Source organism: Myodes glareolus, chromosome 3 (genome assembly GCF_982192425.1).
Source record: "Myodes glareolus chromosome 3, mMyoGla1.1, whole genome shotgun sequence".
Classification (NCBI taxonomy): domain Eukaryota; kingdom Metazoa; phylum Chordata; class Mammalia; order Rodentia; family Cricetidae; genus Myodes; species Myodes glareolus.
Window position 1 is genome coordinate 41,270,264 of NC_142028.1, and position 19,197 is coordinate 41,289,460.

Here is a 19,197-nt window from a genome sequence, read left to right on the forward strand (position 1 = left end):
TTGTGTAGCGGGAATTACCTTTTCCTGACAAAGAGACCTCTAGTTCCAGTGAGAAACACTGTTTCAAAAACTATGATAGAGAGTGATTGAAGAACACACTAACTTCATTAGCTCTCACACACACATACAAACATACTCTTTGTTAGCACGCATGCATGCATGCACACACAACCATACAGACACATACTCACACTCTCATAAGCACACATGCATGCATACACACACACACACACACAAACACACACACACACACACACACACACACACACACACACACACACTGAATTTTTCTCCTAACATTATTCAACTAATGGCTCAGAGAGACATCTTCTAACCATGGGGTTCCTAGTGCCCAGTTGATTTCCTGTAATATCTCATTTGCTATTTCCTGTTTCTACTGCACTGCTTATGTATCTGTCTCATCAAAGCAAAGCTGATAATCAAGTATAACACAACCTTTCAACACAGCTTCTCAGATTTTCATCATTGAATACCCATGACACAATTCAATCCTGGACATGAAGACAGCTACAATGTACCATTTAATCTTATTCTAATTCATTCACTTCTCTTTCCATGTGCCATACAACATTGGACATGGCCAACTTTCAATTCTTCATTCGTTTTAAGAGACATTATCTCAAGTCCAGCAAGATAGTTTAATGGGTAAAGGCACCTTCTGCCAAGGCCAAAGAAATACCTATGCAATCCCTAGATACAATACACAAGACATAGCACATGATGGAAGAAGATAACTGATCGCTGAAAAATGACTTTTGATCATCTTTCAAGTAGTCAAGAAAATTAAGGATTAAAGTCCACCAATTGATAATTACATTCTTATCCAGTGTCTTCAATTTCACCTTCAAATACAAAGAATCTCTACAAAGAGTCAATAAGAGAACTAGTGAAAGAAACAGAAATTAATCCAGATTAATTCCCTTAATAGATCATATTCAAACCCCTGGGTTCTTTTAACAAAATTGCTGTCTGAGGAGAAAAAAAAAGTAAAAATGTATAGATTTGATTGAATACAAATTAGAAAAGAGATACCTTGTATTAATCACGCTGCAAAAAATTTCTGAAGTTTGGGAAATGTACTGAATTTAAAATAAAAATTGTTTGAGTTGATCATGTATCCTGCCACATCACTAGCCCTCCTATACACAAACAATAAAGAAGCTGAGAAGGAAATCAGAGAAGCATCCCCTTTCACAATAGCAATAAAGAACATAAAATATCTTGGAGTAACACTAACCAAGGAAGTGAAAGACCTATTTGACAAGAACTTTAAGTCTTCAAGAAAAAAATTTGAAGAAGATACCAGAAAATGGAAAGATCTCCCATGCTCTTGGATAAGAAGGATCAACATAGTAAAATTAGCAATCCTACCAAAAGCAATCTATAGATTCAATGCAATCCCCATCAAAATCACAATTCTCCACAGACCTTTCCTTTAAAGAACAATAATCAACTTTATATGGAAAAACCAAAGACCCAGGCTAGTCAAAACAATCCTGTACAATAAAAGAACTTCCAGAGGCATCACCAGCCCTGACACCAAGCTCTATTACAGAGTTACAGTAATAAAAACAGTTTGGTAGTGGCATAAAAACAGAGAGGTTGACCAATGGAATCATATCAAAGACCCAGATATTAATCCACACACCTATGAACACCTGATTTTTGACAAAGAAGCTAAAATTAAACAATGGAAAAGAAGAAAGTATCTTTAACAAATGGTGCTGGCATAACTGGATATTAACCTGTAGAAGAATGAAAATAGATCCATATCTATTGCCATGCACAAAACTCAAGTCCAAATGGATTAAAGACCTCAATATAAATCTGACCACACTGAACCTGATAGAAAAGAAAGTGGGAAGAACTCGTCAATGCATGGGCACCGGAGACCACTTCCAAAATTTAACCCCAGGAACACAGACACTGAGAGCAACAAGAAATAAATAGGACCTCCTGAAACTGAGAAGCTTCTGTAAAGCAAAGGACACAGTTGACAAAGAGGCAGTCTACTGAATAGGAAAAGATCTTCATCAGACAAAGAACTGATCTCCAAAATATATAAAGAATTCAAGAAATTAGACATGAAAATTTTAAATAACCAAATTAAAAAACAGGGTACTGAACTAAGCAGAAAATTCTCAACAGAAGAATTTCAAATGACCAAAAGATACTTAAGAAAATGTTCAACTTCATTAGCTTTCAGAGAAATGCAAATCAAAAGAACTCTGAGATATCATCATACACCTGTCAGAATAGCTAAGATCAAAAACACTAATGATAGCCTATTCTGAAGAGATGTGGGGTAAGAGGAACACTCATCCATTGCTGGTGGCAATGCAAACTTGTACAACCATTTTGGAAATCAGAATGGCGGTTTCTTAGAAAATTGGGAATTAACCTACCTCAGGATCTAGAATTAGCACTCTCGGGCATATTTCCCAAAAGGTGCTCAATCATACTTCAAAAGCATTTGTTCAAATATGATCATATTTGTAATAGCCAGAACCTGGAAACAACCAATATGCTCCTCAACTGGAGAGTGGATAAAGAAAACATAGCACATTTACACATTAGAGTACTATTCAGTAGAAAAAAAAATGACATCTTGAATTTTGCATTCAAATGAATAGAATTAGAAAACAATATCCTGAGTGAGGTAACCCAGACCCAAAAAGGTGAATATGGTATGTACTCACTCATAAGTGGATACTAGGTATAAACAAAGGACATTGAGCCTATAGTTCAGGATCCTAGAGAAGCTAAGTAATAAGGTAAACCCAAAGAAAAACATATATAGGTCCTCCTGGAAATTGGAAACAGATAATATCGTCTGACAAAATTGGGAGCATGGGTGTCGGGGGAGAAGGGAGGGTGGAAAGGGAAGAAGAAGAGAGAAGGGGAGGGTTGAGGAGAACTTGAGGGAATGGGAGAGTCAAGATGGAGGAAGGACAGATATGAGACCCAGGAAAGAGATATCTTTATTGAGGGAGCCATTATAGGCTTATTAGAAATCTGGCTCTAGAGAAATTTCCAGAAATCCACAAGGATGACACCAGCTAAGACCCTAAGCAATAGAGGAGAGGGTACTGATTTTTACTTGCCCTATAGTCAGACTGATGAATGAATATCTTAAATATCATCATAGAACCTTCATCAAGCAACTATTGGAAACAAAGGCAGAAACTCACACCATAGCACTGGACTGAGCTCCTAAAGTCTTCTTGAAAAGTGGGAGGAATGAGAATATGAACAAAATGGTCAAGACCATGATGGGTTCACTCACTGAAACATCCTACCTGAGCTAATGCAAGGTTACCAAATCCAGCTAGACTGGGAAGGAATAAGTATAAAACCAAGCTTGAAGATGGACGCTTAAAAGAAATTCCACACTATCTCAGAATTAAGAATAATTCAGCAAATGCCATATACATTATGGATAGAAAATACTATATTCCGTAAAACAAATAAAACTAATAAAATCTTATTCAGATAGATAATTTAAGTTTGAAGGATAGAGAACAAAACAGACCTTATACTTCAACAGGAAAGAATGAATAAGCATTTGGGAAAAAAAAAAAAGATTTTTAAGCCTTGGTAGTGCTTTAGGAAAGCAAACAACAACCTGGCTTTAATTGCTTGCACATTGAAAGTTATCCAGCAGAAATATGCTTTATTTGAAAGAGAAGCATCTTAGGGTTGCCTGAGGAAAGATCAGCATACTTTTCTTATCCGAGAGAGACAGATTGCCAAGTCCTAGACTTCTAATTTCTCTGAAATCTCCTTCACTAGAGAAAACCTTTCACTCCAGGATTTTGCAACTGCAGGGATGCATTTGGTTCCTTAACAATAATAAACTGGGATTCTTGAAATCCAAATCAACTAGTCACATACGACCAACATCACAAGCATGTGAGCTGCCATGATAAGAGGGCTTAAGACCAGTGAGCACAATTGTCTGGGGGAGAATGGAACAAACTGGAGCACACAATGATCTACTTGTTGAAAAGCTCAGCAATAAATCACATTGACAATGTAATGGAAGCAAGGATGAAAACAATAGACATGAGACAATGACAATGACCATTTCTTCAAAGATTAGGTCATATGAATTTACTGAGTAACTTCTTACCAGTTTATTGATTCATCACGAATATCTTTCTATTAAGCTAATTCTAAGGATTAGAACAATTTGTGTGTCATGTTGCATTTTAAAACCAGTCTCTGAAATACATAGTTTTGTATAATTGGGGGAAATGAAATGAGTTTCTTTGAAAGTTGGATTTTAAGTGCCGTGCATTGTAACAAGTGTCAAAGATTTTCCTCCCCTATGGTAAGTAAAATACATCTCTCTTTTCTTACTTATTTTCAATGAAATGTACTGCATTTTGTGGTTTCTTTTTCAAAGGTTTGCTTTCTTGGGAGAAACAAAAAGGGGGAAGTATCCTCCAGTTTATGGGGAATCATGCTGGAATGCCTCAAGCAAGAGGGAGCTGTGATGGGTCTTTCAGGGGATTGCAATAAAAATCAATTTTGGAAAGCTATATTGAAGTCCCTGGTACTTGGTGAGAAGGTAATGAATGCAACTTTATTTATTTATTCACTTACTCATGAAAGGATTCCATCTAAGCTATTCTTATCTACTATTCGAAAAGCAAGGAGAAATTGCTTCAATATTAACTTCTCATGAAAACGCTCTAGCTTTCTAATATCTAGTAGGAAAAGATGGTCAAGTTCAGACTATCAGGAAACAAATGGCACTGTGAAAGAAAGGAAAATCCCTCAAGTTTGTGAAGGAACCTTATTTTAGAAAAAAGTTTAAATCTACAAAATAAATCTTATTTTAGAAAAAAATTAAATCTACAAAAACATGAAAATTATGATTTAACAAATATCTCCTTTTTATTTTTTTTTAGATTTTGTAGGTATGGATTTTTGCATACATGTATGTATGTACACCACATGGGTATTTGATGTCAACAGAGGCTTGAAGAAAGAATTAGATGCCCTGAAACTTGAGCTAAGTATGATTATAAGCCACTGTGTGGGTACTGGCATCCAAATTCAGGTCCTCTGTAAGAACAATGAATACTCATAACTGTTGAAACTTCTCTCCACCTTCTTAATTAACATCTTAATAGACAAGTGTAAATATGTTAATTATCACAGAAAGAAACAGAAGAAATGAAACAAAGCAGTATGAGAAAGGTTCTAAAGGACAAGCAGAAGATGATAAAACAGAGAGAACAGAAGTTAATTCCTGGAAGATTACACATGCAAACACTCCTAAAAACAATACTGATAATATCAATCTAAAAAGATTTCCTAAAATACCTCAGAATCCTATGTGTGTCCATGTGCTGTGTCTGTGTGTCCCAATGTATATGTGTGTGCACATGTGTGGTGGTGTGGGATGTACTTCTGTATATGTGTTGCTTTTATTGGTTAATGAATAAAGAAACTGCCTTGGCCTGTTGATAGGGCAAAGTAGAAGTAGGAAGAAGGGCAGAGTCTGTGAGATGCCACGTAGTCCTTCCAGAGATAGACGCCAGAAATTTACCCAGTAAGTCACAAACTCATGGCGATACACAGATTAATGGAGATGGGTTAAGATATGAGTTAGCCAGAAATACACTTAAACTATTGGCCAAACAGTATTGCAAATAATATGGTTTCCGTGTGATTATGTTGGGGCTGAGCAGCCGAGAACAATCAAGCAGCCTCCTACACCCTGTGTAAAGAGGACATCATTTGCCAAACCTCAAACAAGCAGCAACCTCAGAAAGTAGAGTTAGAACCCAGACCAAACATGTGATCCATGCTTACCCAGCTCACTGAACTCAAGATTTATTGCAAAAAGACTAATCATCCACCAGAAAGTAAGCAAATACTGAATAAGCATTTCCAAAATGAAGTACTCCATCCAGATAATGTGTATACAAAGAAAATTCATCTCAGCAGTAATCAGAGAAATACAAAGTTTTAAAAGCTAACATTTTTCTCATTAGATTAGCAACCATTGAAGGATAAGCTGTAGGAACAATAATCATGTAGGCCGCATAACACAAAATTAACTCTGTAGTGAACATCTTGGGAAAAATCTACTTTCACCTTTTGCTTTTTGAGTCATAAAAATATGTCTGCAAAATAGATAAGGGGGCATGTATGAAGATACTGCTTATAACAACATTTGTAACGGTGAATTATAGTGGGGGTGTATTATGATTAATTTAGGAGGAAGGGTAAAACCCTACTGTGGCCTGTCTATAAACAGAAGAGAAGACTTGAGAGAAGAAATACTAAAAGAAAAAACAAGAATCTATGCATGTCTATCTGGGTGGTACACCTATATTATATGAAATTTTATAAAAGATAGTTGTAAATTATTGCATTCCACATGCTATCTGTTATGAATGATATGCTTGTTCTAGGAGAATAAAACATTAGTTATGGAAAGAAAGATTACGTTCCAACTCTGAATAGCAGTTCTTTGCTGGATAAAGAAAGGGTTTTAAAAGGATGCCATGGTGGTGCCTGCCTATAATCCTACCATCCAAGAACTTGAACCAAGAGGATGACTGTTTACTTGAGGAGAGCTGGAGATACACAGAAAGATTGAGAACATTCAGTGAAATCCTGTCTCAAAAGGAAAATGAAGGACATCAATTTGAAATAATTTTCTTCCTCAAAAGCTGTAAAAATCATATCAAATTAAAAGTCTTTTCCTGGTCACATTCCCATATGAATGCATATTCTACGCAATTCAAGAAATCACAACAATAATCTACAAGTCCAAGTGGGGCTTGCTTCTGTGTTTCCTAATGTTTTTCTCTGTCTAGAGGATTCCTCACTTACAATGTAAATAAAGGAGGATGGGGGTGAAGGAGAAACAAAATGAAAAATAAGACTAGTAGTGTAGAAAGCAAGCAAACAAAGAGATGAAAATCTTGGGGTAAAAGCAAGAAGTAACAAAATTAAAGGAAAATAAAAACAGAAAAGATGCTAAAGAAAAGTAAATGATTTTAATAACAGTAACAAAAAGTGGCAGACTTATCTAAAATCCTACTCTTATTTTTGTATTACTATTAAAATAATCCTTGACAATTTCAGACATGTGTATAATATACTCAGCGCATTTTTACTCCACATTATCCCTCTTTGCTCTTCTGTCTCTCACTGAGACCCTTTATTCCCAACAAGTCTCTATCCTCATTCCAAACCTTTACTACCCTTGCAGACGTCCAATATTTTGTGGTCCACTGAATCTAGTCAGGGTCTGCGGCATGAACACAGGTGGGGATTATTAACTAAAACATGGGCAGTTTGCCAATGGTTATGCCACTGAATAAAATTCCCCTTCCTCCACAGAGTCTGTTGACTACCACTCTCTCCTCAGGAAAGAGATGTAACCTGGTGAGCCCCACTCTGGCCTGTGCATGCAATCACAGCTGTACTAAGTTCACTAGTGCAAAGACCATGGCATGTCTAGAAGGCAACGCTTACAGCACATCTCCCTATCTCTTGGTTCTTATCTGTGCTCTTTCCTAAGCCATGAAGAGCTTATGGATGTCCTGCTGAGGGCGAGCATTTTTTTTCTCTGTATTTTAATCAACTGTGTGTCTGCCTTAACCATCACTCACTGACAACAGAGGCTTCTCTGACAAAAGCTGAGAGCAGCAGTAAGTGGCCAGGGTAGATGGCTCTCCACTGAATGCTGTCATTCCTTTACTGAAACTGAGAACCTGCTTTTCCTGTTCTTCTTTCCCCTTTCATTCTCCTGCCATTTATTTCATTTCCTCTTTCAAAGGGCTCAGAAAGCAATACTTATTAGCATCAAGCTATTTTTATAATCTACTTTACACAAAGGCAATCACATATTAGTCTCTGATACAAACCCTCTCCATGGGTTTTTAATCACCCCTGCTTCTTGACAAGTTAAGGAAAGAAACCACACATGTAAAACTTAACCAGCAATGCGACAGTGTTATTTCATGTTTGTTGACATGACAAAAAGTTGTAAGTTTCAATTTTGTGCATCAGTTTTTAATTTCATTGTTCCATCATTTTATTAAAACTATCCTTTATACTAGGATCTGGAGAGATGGCTCAGTAGTTAATAATATTTAATGCTCTTGCAGAGAACCTGGGTTGCTTCCAAGCACCCATATAGCAGCTCACAAGCACCTGCAATCCCCTTTCCTTGGGATCTGAAGCCTTCTTCTGACCTTCAAGAGCTCCTCCAAGAGCATTTGGTGGTCATGTATACACTCAGATATATATCCACATACATCTAAAACAAAATAACTAAGTTATATAAGAATGTAAGCTGAATCAGTACAAAATTACAAAAAGAAAAATGCTGAGGAGCTCTGGGAAGGATTTGGAAAAACTGGACTGAAGATTATACAAATAAAAGCCAGTTCTCAGTGGCAAAAGACATTTGATGCCAAGCCCAATGACCTGATTATGATGCCTGTAGTTCATATGCTGGAAAGACAGAAATAACTCCTACAAGTTCACCTCTGACCTACATACTAACAAAGTGGTATTTGCACAAGTGAGTGTGTAAATGTGCATGCACACACGCATAATAAAGAAATATTACTTAGAAAAAGCGAAAACAACAAAAGTGATGGTTTCTGTCTAGGCAGAGGTGTCTACACATGTGAAGAAGCATGAGTTTAAAGGAGCTGTTGGTCCCTGTGTTGTGGAGGACAGTTACCATGCGCAGAACATCAAGGAAACTTAAATCCCAAATTAAAGTGGCCAGTCAAACAATTATTTTATTCATAAACCAAAGAGAAACTGGCTTGGTGTTTCATTAAAAACAAACAAACAAACAAAAGATGAAGAAAAAACAAAATCATTCCCAGGAAGAATTTTTTCACAACCAAGAAAAACATAACTCTGTCTTTATAGGAACTTCTAGGGACCATTCTTGCCATTCTGAAAGGTCTGTGCTGACTGCTTATGAAGGTTTTTTTTCCCCCAAACACTGAGGTTTGCAGCAAAGAAGCTCTTGTTTCAGAAGTTATGATGTCAGGTCCAGCTCTGCTCACACTCCCTCCCTTAGGGTGCTGAACAGACAGGGCAAGAGAATCAGGTGGCTTACAGGCTTAGCCTCAGTGTTCTGTGGACCCGCTTACATAACAAGCCTCAGCTACTTTAGGTAAACCTTAAGGAATAACATCATAATCTTCTCAGCTAAGCTGAGCTTGCTAACTGACAAAGTGGAAAATGACGACAAGGATCACATGTTTCTAAAAATATTTTCATAAAGAATTCCTAGGAGTAAAAGCATCCTTTTAATTAATAAAGTAAGCACCCACTGTTGCTGCGAGTAGTGCTATTAATCTGAAGAAGAGTCATCTGCATATTCTTTTCCTTGGGAAATGAAGAAAGAGAGTGATCTATGCAATTACTAAATATAAAATAGAATACTAAATTTTGGCAGTTGAAGATTTTCAGAAATATAACATAAAATAAGAATTAAGTGAACACAGAAGGAGAATTTTTATAATTTTCTAGTCATTGTATTTTTGGTGGGAATTTCAGCAGTCTGTTTTATATAATTGCATATATTTATGCATAGAGTATGATAATTCAAGCCATGAATATCATATTTATTTATTAACTTAGGGCAATCAGCCTTTTTATTTTCTTAAACATCACTGGTTTTTGGAATCCCTCAGGCTCTGATCTTCTTGTTTTTTGCTAAATATATAATATATTGTAGTATACTATGGTCACATTTCTATGCTAAAAACATAAAACATATCCTTCTCACTGTATTTTGAGTATGAGTAAACATTTTAAGGTATACATGAAGTTATGAGAGAAATCAGTGGGTGAACCCTTCAAGGAAAAGATTCTCAAGCAAAGAGGGAATGTTTAAATATTACAGCTCAAAATAAATAAAATAATTGATGTGAAAGACGAGAAGGAGAAATAGAGGGAGAGATCAGGCTATATAAGACAGAAGGCTTTCCATGAAGTATATATATTGCCTTATATTGTTTGTCAAAAACATCAAACATCTATTAACTCTCTTGTACAACAGATGACAGATCTCAGAAATATAAGTGGCTTAATTAAGTATTTGAACACTTACCTAGGTTAGTCTCAGGTTCTCAGATGTGGTTGGTTTGAAAAAGGGCATTCTGCTAATATATTTTAGACACCCTCAATATCACAAGCAATTTTCCTTCCCCTCGGGAAACTGTGACAATATCTTAAGATATTTTTGGGTGTCCTAGATTGTTGTCTTCCGTCCTACTGACATAGAGTATGGAGGAGCCAATGATGCTATTAAGGATAGGACAACCACCACCTCAGAGATAAATCTACAGCAAGCTATCAGCTGTGCAAATATAAAAAAAAAAAAAAAAAAAAAAAAAAAAAAAAAAAAAAAAACTTTGTTCTCTTCTCATCTTTGAAAGGGATTTCCTACCAGGTCCAAATGCATCTTATTGTCCAGTTTATCAAGGTATTATATGTGTCACCTATCCCATCTCCTGCCTTCTGTTTCTTCCTATTTCCTTATTTGGATACCATTTTTTACAGTCTTGCCTAAGCATTGTCTTCCTACTGCTAACAGTCAGAACTGCTGTCCAGTCCCTTAAAATACTGACCAAATTTCTTACCTTTAAAATACAAGTTACTACCTCTAAGATTCAATCAGACTTATGCTTTCTGTCATGAAACACACTTAGAGTCCAGGCACTTTGCGGGACTCTTTACTCCATGTACATAGTAGACATTTTAAGAAAGAAATTCTATGTAGATGTTGACTTCATGTCTTATTGAAAAACCCAAACACCCTAGATTTTCTGCAGGGCTACATTTTAGAAAATTCTCATCATTCTAGTTCTGCTGTCTGAACAATGGGAACCCAAGGCAGCCCTGAATTTTCTTGCAAGGGCCCTATGGACTTCAATAGGGCAAGGCATCTCCCCATTGTTTCCAACTTGGTCCTCTGAGATTCTAGCTCTAAAATGCATAGAGCTGGAAAAGACAAAGGAAGAAGTTTGACTTATCAACAGAGCTCCCCAGTGGCAGAATATTGCTTTTAGTGCAAAACTAGTGACTGTGTTGTACACTGCAGATGTGAGCAGGCACAACTGATTTTCTGTACCTGTATCATGATGATATTACTATTACAGAAGTTTTCAAACATGGAAAAATGACATATTGCCTGAAATAAGATGCCTTTACAGACCACCATAAACAACAGCACTGTGAGGTCTTCATTGTTGAGGAAAAATGGACTATTTTAAATTCTTGAGCTTTTCATAATTTAATAGAAAGGCACAAGTGTGATTTCTGTGAAGGTAAACATTGTACAATAAAACAATACAACCAAAAATACAATAAATACTTTTTAAAGAATTAAGCATAGTCCTTTGCATGAGCATAGATTGTGACTATGCCAGATGTCTTTAAAGGAATTTGTCATGCAACAAACATTAAATTTCAAATTTCTCCCAAGTTATAAGCCATTACTATAACTACCTTTGCCTTAGATAAGATCCATACTTTTAAATGCTAAGACTAAAATGAAATATTTATAAGTCATTATTGGCATGACAGTTTATTTTGTGTCACGCACAGGGCTATTGTTTGAATCACAAATGCTAACCCCAGCAATTTTTCTTTTCAAACTTGTGACACTATCTCATTTCTAAGAGTGACTCATTTTTATGGTCTGTGTATGAGTGTATGCCTATGTATATGATTGTACACCATGTATGTGCAATTTCCACTTAGGCCAAAATTAGGCATGGGACCTTCCCCTACTGGAAAACATGTGGTTACTAGCTACCATGTGAGTCCTGAGGTCTGAACTAAAGCAACCAGTACTCTTAACTGCTGAGTCATTTCTCCAGCTACTGGTAACAATAATTTTACAATTTGTAGAACATTACAAGATACAGCCTAACCTTATAGGAAGAGAGTCACTCAGGATACACATGTCTCTCAAATTATGCCTTGTCTCTAGCATTCTTTTTACTTCCTGTCTACCAGGAAGGGAACAGCCTCCTCCCACATACTCCTACTTACATTCTAGTAGTCCTAAGCAAGTAGGTCCTAAACCTCTGAAATCAGATCCAAATAAATGTTTCTTCCTTTTCTCCCTCAAGGAAGTTTGGTCACAGTCAGAGGAAAGTTAGTTGACACTCATAAATTCAATTCAGTTTTGAGAAAACCATATGAAGTAGGGAGCAATGTTATAGGGAGGAAAATAGGCCCTAAATGAGTGAAGTGAATTCCCGAGTGAATAGGCACAATCTGTCAAGACTCTGAGACCAATCTGACCCATAGGAAATCACCCATATGGACCAGGCTCAAGAGGAATCGCAAGGCTTTCCTGAGTGTCCATGAACTACACAGTGTTAGAAAGGACCAACAACAGTAACCTCCTACTTCCAGATGTAGACCTCCTATAGAGATTATGACATCTATCCCTGTAGAATAAAACAGCAATAGGCCACAGTAAGGAAATGAATATGGCCACTTTCATAAAACTTTATTCAAATCAAATGAAAATAAGATTTGATCTATCATCTGTGAAACACAGACCACTGTGTTCAATTAGGCCATAGAAAAATCACTGTGTGTCCCCTTAAAAAATCATAATTCTCTTTGCTCAGTATTGGAGTCTTGCTGCAGTTAATAAAACATCTCAGACACCAAAAACCAAAACCAACACCCAAAAACTAAAACAAAAGAATAAATATTCAACAGGAGATTATGATATCATAAAAAGACTATCTATACTATAGAAAATCTTGCTTCTCTGGAACCCTGACATTTATTTGCCCATTGCAGGTGCTTCTCCATCTTAATAATATTGAAAAACCCCTTCTCTGTCCTTTGCAGTGCATGTTTAATTTCTGCTTATCTTTTTCCTCTCTGCTCTTTTTGTTTGTTTTGTCTGCTCTTTCGAGAAAGGGTTTCTCTTCATAGCCTTGGCTGTCATGAAACTCACTCTGCAGGTAAGGGTGGCTTAGATCACCTTGACTCTGCTTCCTGGGTGTTGAATTTAAAGGTATGTACCACCACCTGATTCTCTCCACTCTTAATAAAACTTATTTTACTGGGTTTTCCTCCATTTCTATTCTAGATGACAATCCAATCACCACTCATTTTGACCAGCCTAGGCAAACAAATGCCCTTGGAAGAAAATACAGGGCTGCCTGTATTTTGAATAATGGGAGAGGGAAGGTCAGTGATCCCTCACTCTGCATGGTTTCCTCTAATGGTTAGAGGAACTGGTGTGAACCACATACTTGTCATGTCAGTCTCCTTCAACTGTTATTGCAAAACAATTTAGACAAAGTGGTTTATAAAACAAAAAATATTCATCTCACAGTTCAGTAGGATGGAGGTTCCAGAATCAGGGTGGAAAGGGGGCCAAGTTCTATTTGGTCTGTCTTTCTAGTTTCAGACTGCTGAATTCTTACTGTGACCTCATGTGGTGGTATTGAATGGGATCCCAAGCCTCTTGTGTATAGGCATTCATGCCATCCTTGAGGTCTGGTCCTCACGGCCTTGTTCCTTCCTAAGTTTCAATTCTTACACCATCACTTTGGGAGGTGACAATTCATTTGATATATGATGTTTAGGTGAATCAAATACTGTGCTCATGATAAATCCTTATGTCTACTACATCAAAGTTAGATTAGGTTGGACATGCTGTCTCCTTGAAGGTTCTTCCAATAAAACACTTTGGTTTCAATAGTCTGCTTCTATACTATATCTCAAACAATGGGTCCATCAGAAAAGTCCTTTGAAGTACTGCTCCAGCCAGCTTTCTGTTGTTACAATAAACACCAAGCCCAGAACAGCTTTGGGAAGAAAGTGATATTTGCCTTACACTTTGCTTACAGTTCATCAATGAGAGACATCAAGACATATGCTTAGTAAAACCTGAAGTAGAGAACTCGACTTACTGGCTTTTCAATTAGCTTTCTTTTAGAGCCCAGGTGAACTTGTTTGGGGATAGCACTCCCGAGAGTGTGCTAGACTCTCACATATGAACCAGCTACCAAGAAAATATCCTATACACATGCCCACAGGCCAGTCTGATTAAGGTAATACCCCAGTTGTGATTCCCTCAGATAGCTCTGGGATGCTCAGGTTGAAACTGAAGCTAACTGAAAGTATACTCCAGAAAAAGCAACTGATTTCAGTCCCTCCTTATAAGAAGAGGAAAAAAAGGATCTTGTATATATGGTGTGGGAGAATTATCTGTATTCTGTCATTCATATTTTAATAAAACGGTGATTGACCAGGCAGGCAGTATAGGCAGGAAAGCTGGACAGGAAGTAGGGGTGGAGCAAAGAGACTGGGAGTATTCTGGAAGCAGAAGCTCCCTTGCCACTCCTGCGCAGACCACCGAAGAGGCAGCATGTAACATGCCCAGCTGAGAAAGGTACGGAGCCATTATGGCTAACATAGATGAGAATAATGGGTTAATATAAGTTATAAGAGGTAACAAGAAGTCTGACCTAATGGGCCAATCAGTTTATAATCTTATGGAGTCTTGTGCGTGATTTTCTTTGGGACTTGCCGGTTGCGGAGTACCAGGTGGGACAGATACCCCAACAAGCTGGCCCCTCATGCTACATATGTGTGTGTGTGTGTGTGTGTGTGTGTGTGTGTGTGATATGTGTGTATGCCTTGCTCCTTGTGAATCAAGCAAACCCAGCAATGGAGGGCACTTTGTGTTTATGATGAATGATGGCTGCCCTAGATTTCTTTTCTGTATATTACAAGTCTTTCTCTGAACCCTTTGGCACTGCACATTTTCATCTATCTTGAAACAGAATGCCCTAAAGTAGTGAAAGAGAGAAATGAGAAAATCAAATAATGCCTGTCAGAAAGCAAACTATGCACAGCGTATTTTATCTCGTTTCTGTATTTTACAAGGGCTAACGGCAGAAATAGTATCTATAGTCAGAGACACTTAGATAGGAATTTACATTTAAAAGTAATTGCTATAGATCATAATTGGTTGATTAGGTGTTCTCAATTCCTTAGGCCTTTTTTAGACCTTAACTACATGATACATGCTAAGCTTTTAGTGGACCAATTTGCGTAAAAAGAAATGTAATTTGTCCTTTATAAAATATCAAGTTAGAAAATGTGATCACATATTTCACCTTTTCCCAGGTCAGTGACTGCCTACAATGGAAGTAGTAACCAGTTACCATTATCAAGGTCGTAGACAACAGAGACATAAATTGTGAGGTTTGCCCAAAAAATTGCTAATTTGTTTGAACTATTCAGCAAATAGGTTTTGAAAAAGTATACTCATATTATGCTATTAATCTTAATAACTGCATTTCACCATATAATGAACTTGTCTCTGTGGGAAGTTCATTGTATCTGTATATGGTTTTATTCTCTTCTTAAATTGTAGACTCCCCAGAAGGCTTTGTATGGGCAAGTTAGCCCTCAGTATTTCAACAGTGGAAAGAGAACAAAACTGGTCTTTGGTAATTCTTCAGTCTTTAGTAGCCTTATATTTGCTGCTACATATAGGTGTCTCCTGTGGATTTGATCTACCCCACCAAAGAGAACAATGGACTGCCAAACCACAGAGGTCATCTCTGATGCTCTAAGCAGAGACAGTCTCACTTTCTGCCTGCCTCGGTCAGACCTAGTTTCCATACCAGACTCTCATATTTTCACCTCAAGTCAATTAGTTCTTCCAAGTCACACATGAAATAAATTGTTTAAGAAATAATGTAAAATGATATTTTTCTTGGCTTACTCATAGATCCGCAGTCTGTAACTTTCTCTTCTACAAGGATCCAACTCCAGGTTAGTCAGATATATTATATTTTCTACAAGTCAGTCAGTAATAGTTAAGCTGGTCATAAATATTTCTGCAATTCACAGATCTACCATAAAACATTCTGATTATGTCATTGGTAGTGCTTCGTAATTTTATTTAGAAAGGGGAGAAAAATTTACAAATATAATTTTATGAGGACAAACTGCTACAATGAAGTATTTCTAGCAACTTAAGTCTTTCCCTCTCTCACTCTGTGTGTGTGTGTGTGTGTGTGTATTTGTGTGTAAATGTACATGTACAATTTATCTAGTATGACTTATATGGGGCTTTAAATGATTTTTATATCTTACTTAATTTCATATATATTAAAACATGAGGTCATTAATTTTATTGAATGTTTGCATAATTATTAGTTACACTGTGAAATCATTACTCAATGAAAATTCAAATAGGGTTAGTATACAGGATATTTAATGTATTATGATTGGGTAGCACAGCTAGTTCTTCTCTCACAACCTATGTAGATGTTGCAGTATTTACCTTTTTCATCTATAGAGATTAGCACGTTATTAGGAACATCTAACCTACTCAATCATTTTCATCAAAATGTATTCATTTTATGAATAAATGGCAGGAAAAAAGAAGGGGAGAAGGGTGGGAAAATCGAAAGAAAGATTAGAAATATAAGTAAAAAGAGGAGGAAGTCATTAAATAAAGAAATGAAGGATGAAAGGTAAGAAGGGGCGGAATGGGAAAATGATAAGGGAGAAAAGGGAGAAATAGAGGAAAATGAAAAGAACAGAAGGTGAAAAGGGAAAAATATATTGATTTATGCATTAAAAATAAAGCAAATATCCCACATCAAAAATTAGCCAGACTCAAATGGATTTCTATAAAGTTTTATATTTTGATAAAGATTGACATAAATCTCAAAAATAGTGGTGATTACATCATCAGTTTTTCTGTAGAATTGTGTTATTTTTCAGTGTTATCTACTAAGTGTTACAGTATCAGAATCTTGTCCTCAATAATGAGACTAAGCATAAAAGAAGGAAGGCATGACCAGCAGGTGCCTATTAAAGGGCCAATATTGAACTTCTGAGCTGCTAAGAAAGGGAGGATTTTCAGAGATCAGAGGAGGGTTCAAAGGTCACACAAAATCTACAAGACAGATTATCAACTTCAGCCTTAGCAGTAAATTATTCATCCATTACAGCTTTTATCACACAACTGGTGCCAGACAATTGTCTATATTCTGTCAATTATATTTTAAATAAACACTAATTGGTCAGTAGCCAGGCAGGAAGTAGAGGCAGAACAGAAAGACAGGAAGTAGAGGCAGGTCAATGAGAACAGGAGAATTCCGGGAAGGAGGAATCCCATTCCACCCCAGTCCTGCATAGATACAAGGCAAAAGATGGGAAGATGTGACCTGGCTCATTGAAAAAGGTACTGAGCCATGTGGCTAACACATATAAGAATAATGGGTTAATATAAGTTAATAAGACGTCTGAGCTAATGGGCCAATCAGTTTAATATTAATATAGACATTTGTGTGATTTCTTTGGGGCTAAATGGCTGTGGGACCTGGTGGGAGGACAGAAATCAGGCAGGACAGAAACCTCAGTCAACACACAACACACTGTCCTCTCTGTTATGCAAAAGGATGAGAGGGAGGAATGAATGAGGAGGACATGAAACTGGAAAAGCTATCTTTGAGTAGGCTACCCCTCCTCCAACTGCTGGTTACCTGCCTGAATGTGTGAAATATGCAGAATCGTGAACCTGCCTATGGCAGTTGTGAATCATCATCCACCTGAAAATCTACCAATAACTAATAAATCACTCAACAGTGCGTGGGGTGGGTGGGGGGAGGTTGATACCCAGAGATAACTGAGAAAAAAAGTACAAATTTAGGAGACAATTGAGAATTTGCCCACCTTCATCTCAACTGTATAATTTGTAAAATTACAGTGTATGCCCCTGCAAAAGGAGCTAACTTCTTGTCTTTGACTTTCAAGGATTTGCAAAGAAATTCAAAACAAAAACCTCAAAAAGAATTAGCCTAGGGGAAAAAAACTCAAAAAATACTAGGCTTTACTGCTAAGAGCAAATATATTTTAATCTTGAAGTTTCTCATTGTAAGACTACCCTGGAATTCACGTTGCATAGATAATACATTGACTGTAAACAAAAATCTAGTACACATTACAGTTCTTGAGAAACAGATGACTCTATTGACTACTATTATCTCCTTACCTCTGAAAAAAATATGCTTCAGGAAATGAAGAGAAGACCCAGTAAACAAAGGGCTAGCTACACAAGCATGAGTACTTGAGTTCAAATTTCCCCAAGCAACATAAAGGCAGATGTGTTGGGGTACATGTATGACCCAATGTTTCTATGGTGAGTTGGAAGGAAAATCCCCAGAAGTTTGAGCTCCAACTAGTATGATATAAAGAAGAGTAGCAAAGAAACAAACAAAAAAGAACCCACCTCACACAACGAAAAAAATTGAGGACCAATAGTGGAACTTATTCTCTTACCAGTGAAAGACCTGGATAAATTCAGATCCCCCTACCAGGAAAACAGAGCCAAAAATCTAGCAGGAAGAGAAGAATCAGAAATCTAGGATTAACCAATTTCAGGGTTTCAGGAACTAGCTGAAGATAAAGGTAGATTGTAATCTTGAGAGTAATCTTGAGAAACAGAGAGATTCCCCCCAGTAATTATCACCCCCTAGTAATTATCATTGGTATAGGAACTAGCTGATTACGACCTTGAGAATGATCTTGAGAGGCAGGGAGTTGCCCCCTTGTAATCATCACTGGAATTTTCAGAGTTTTCTGTGATACCCTCCCTGTCCCGCTTTCGGATTACTGGGCTGTGTGGTTTCTTCCTATAAAAACTACTTCTCCTGGTCACTCGAGGTTGAACTCTTCCCCTGCGTGGGTTATGAGTCTCGGCCCCAGTGCACTGGTCCCCATCTTGTCGTCTTGTCGTCTTGTCATTAAACCTCTTGTGATTGCAGCAAGGACGGTCTCTCGTGAGTTACTGGGGGGGTTCGCGTCATCCCGAGGCTCGAGTGAGAGTCTCCCCTAATCGGGGGATCTTTCACCAGAACGTATGAAAACATACAAAATACACATTAACACAATATATACATATACTCACAGAAGAATGAGAATTTGGTTTGTACTTAATGACAGGGTAGAAATATTTCTCTGTGCCATACCCACACCCCCCACACAAATATACATAGGCACACACAAACACACACACATGAAACGATAGACACACAAAAACAGACACAAACAGGTAGTTTACTAAATCCTATAGGGAGAAATTAATCAACTGAGCAGTTAAAAATTAAA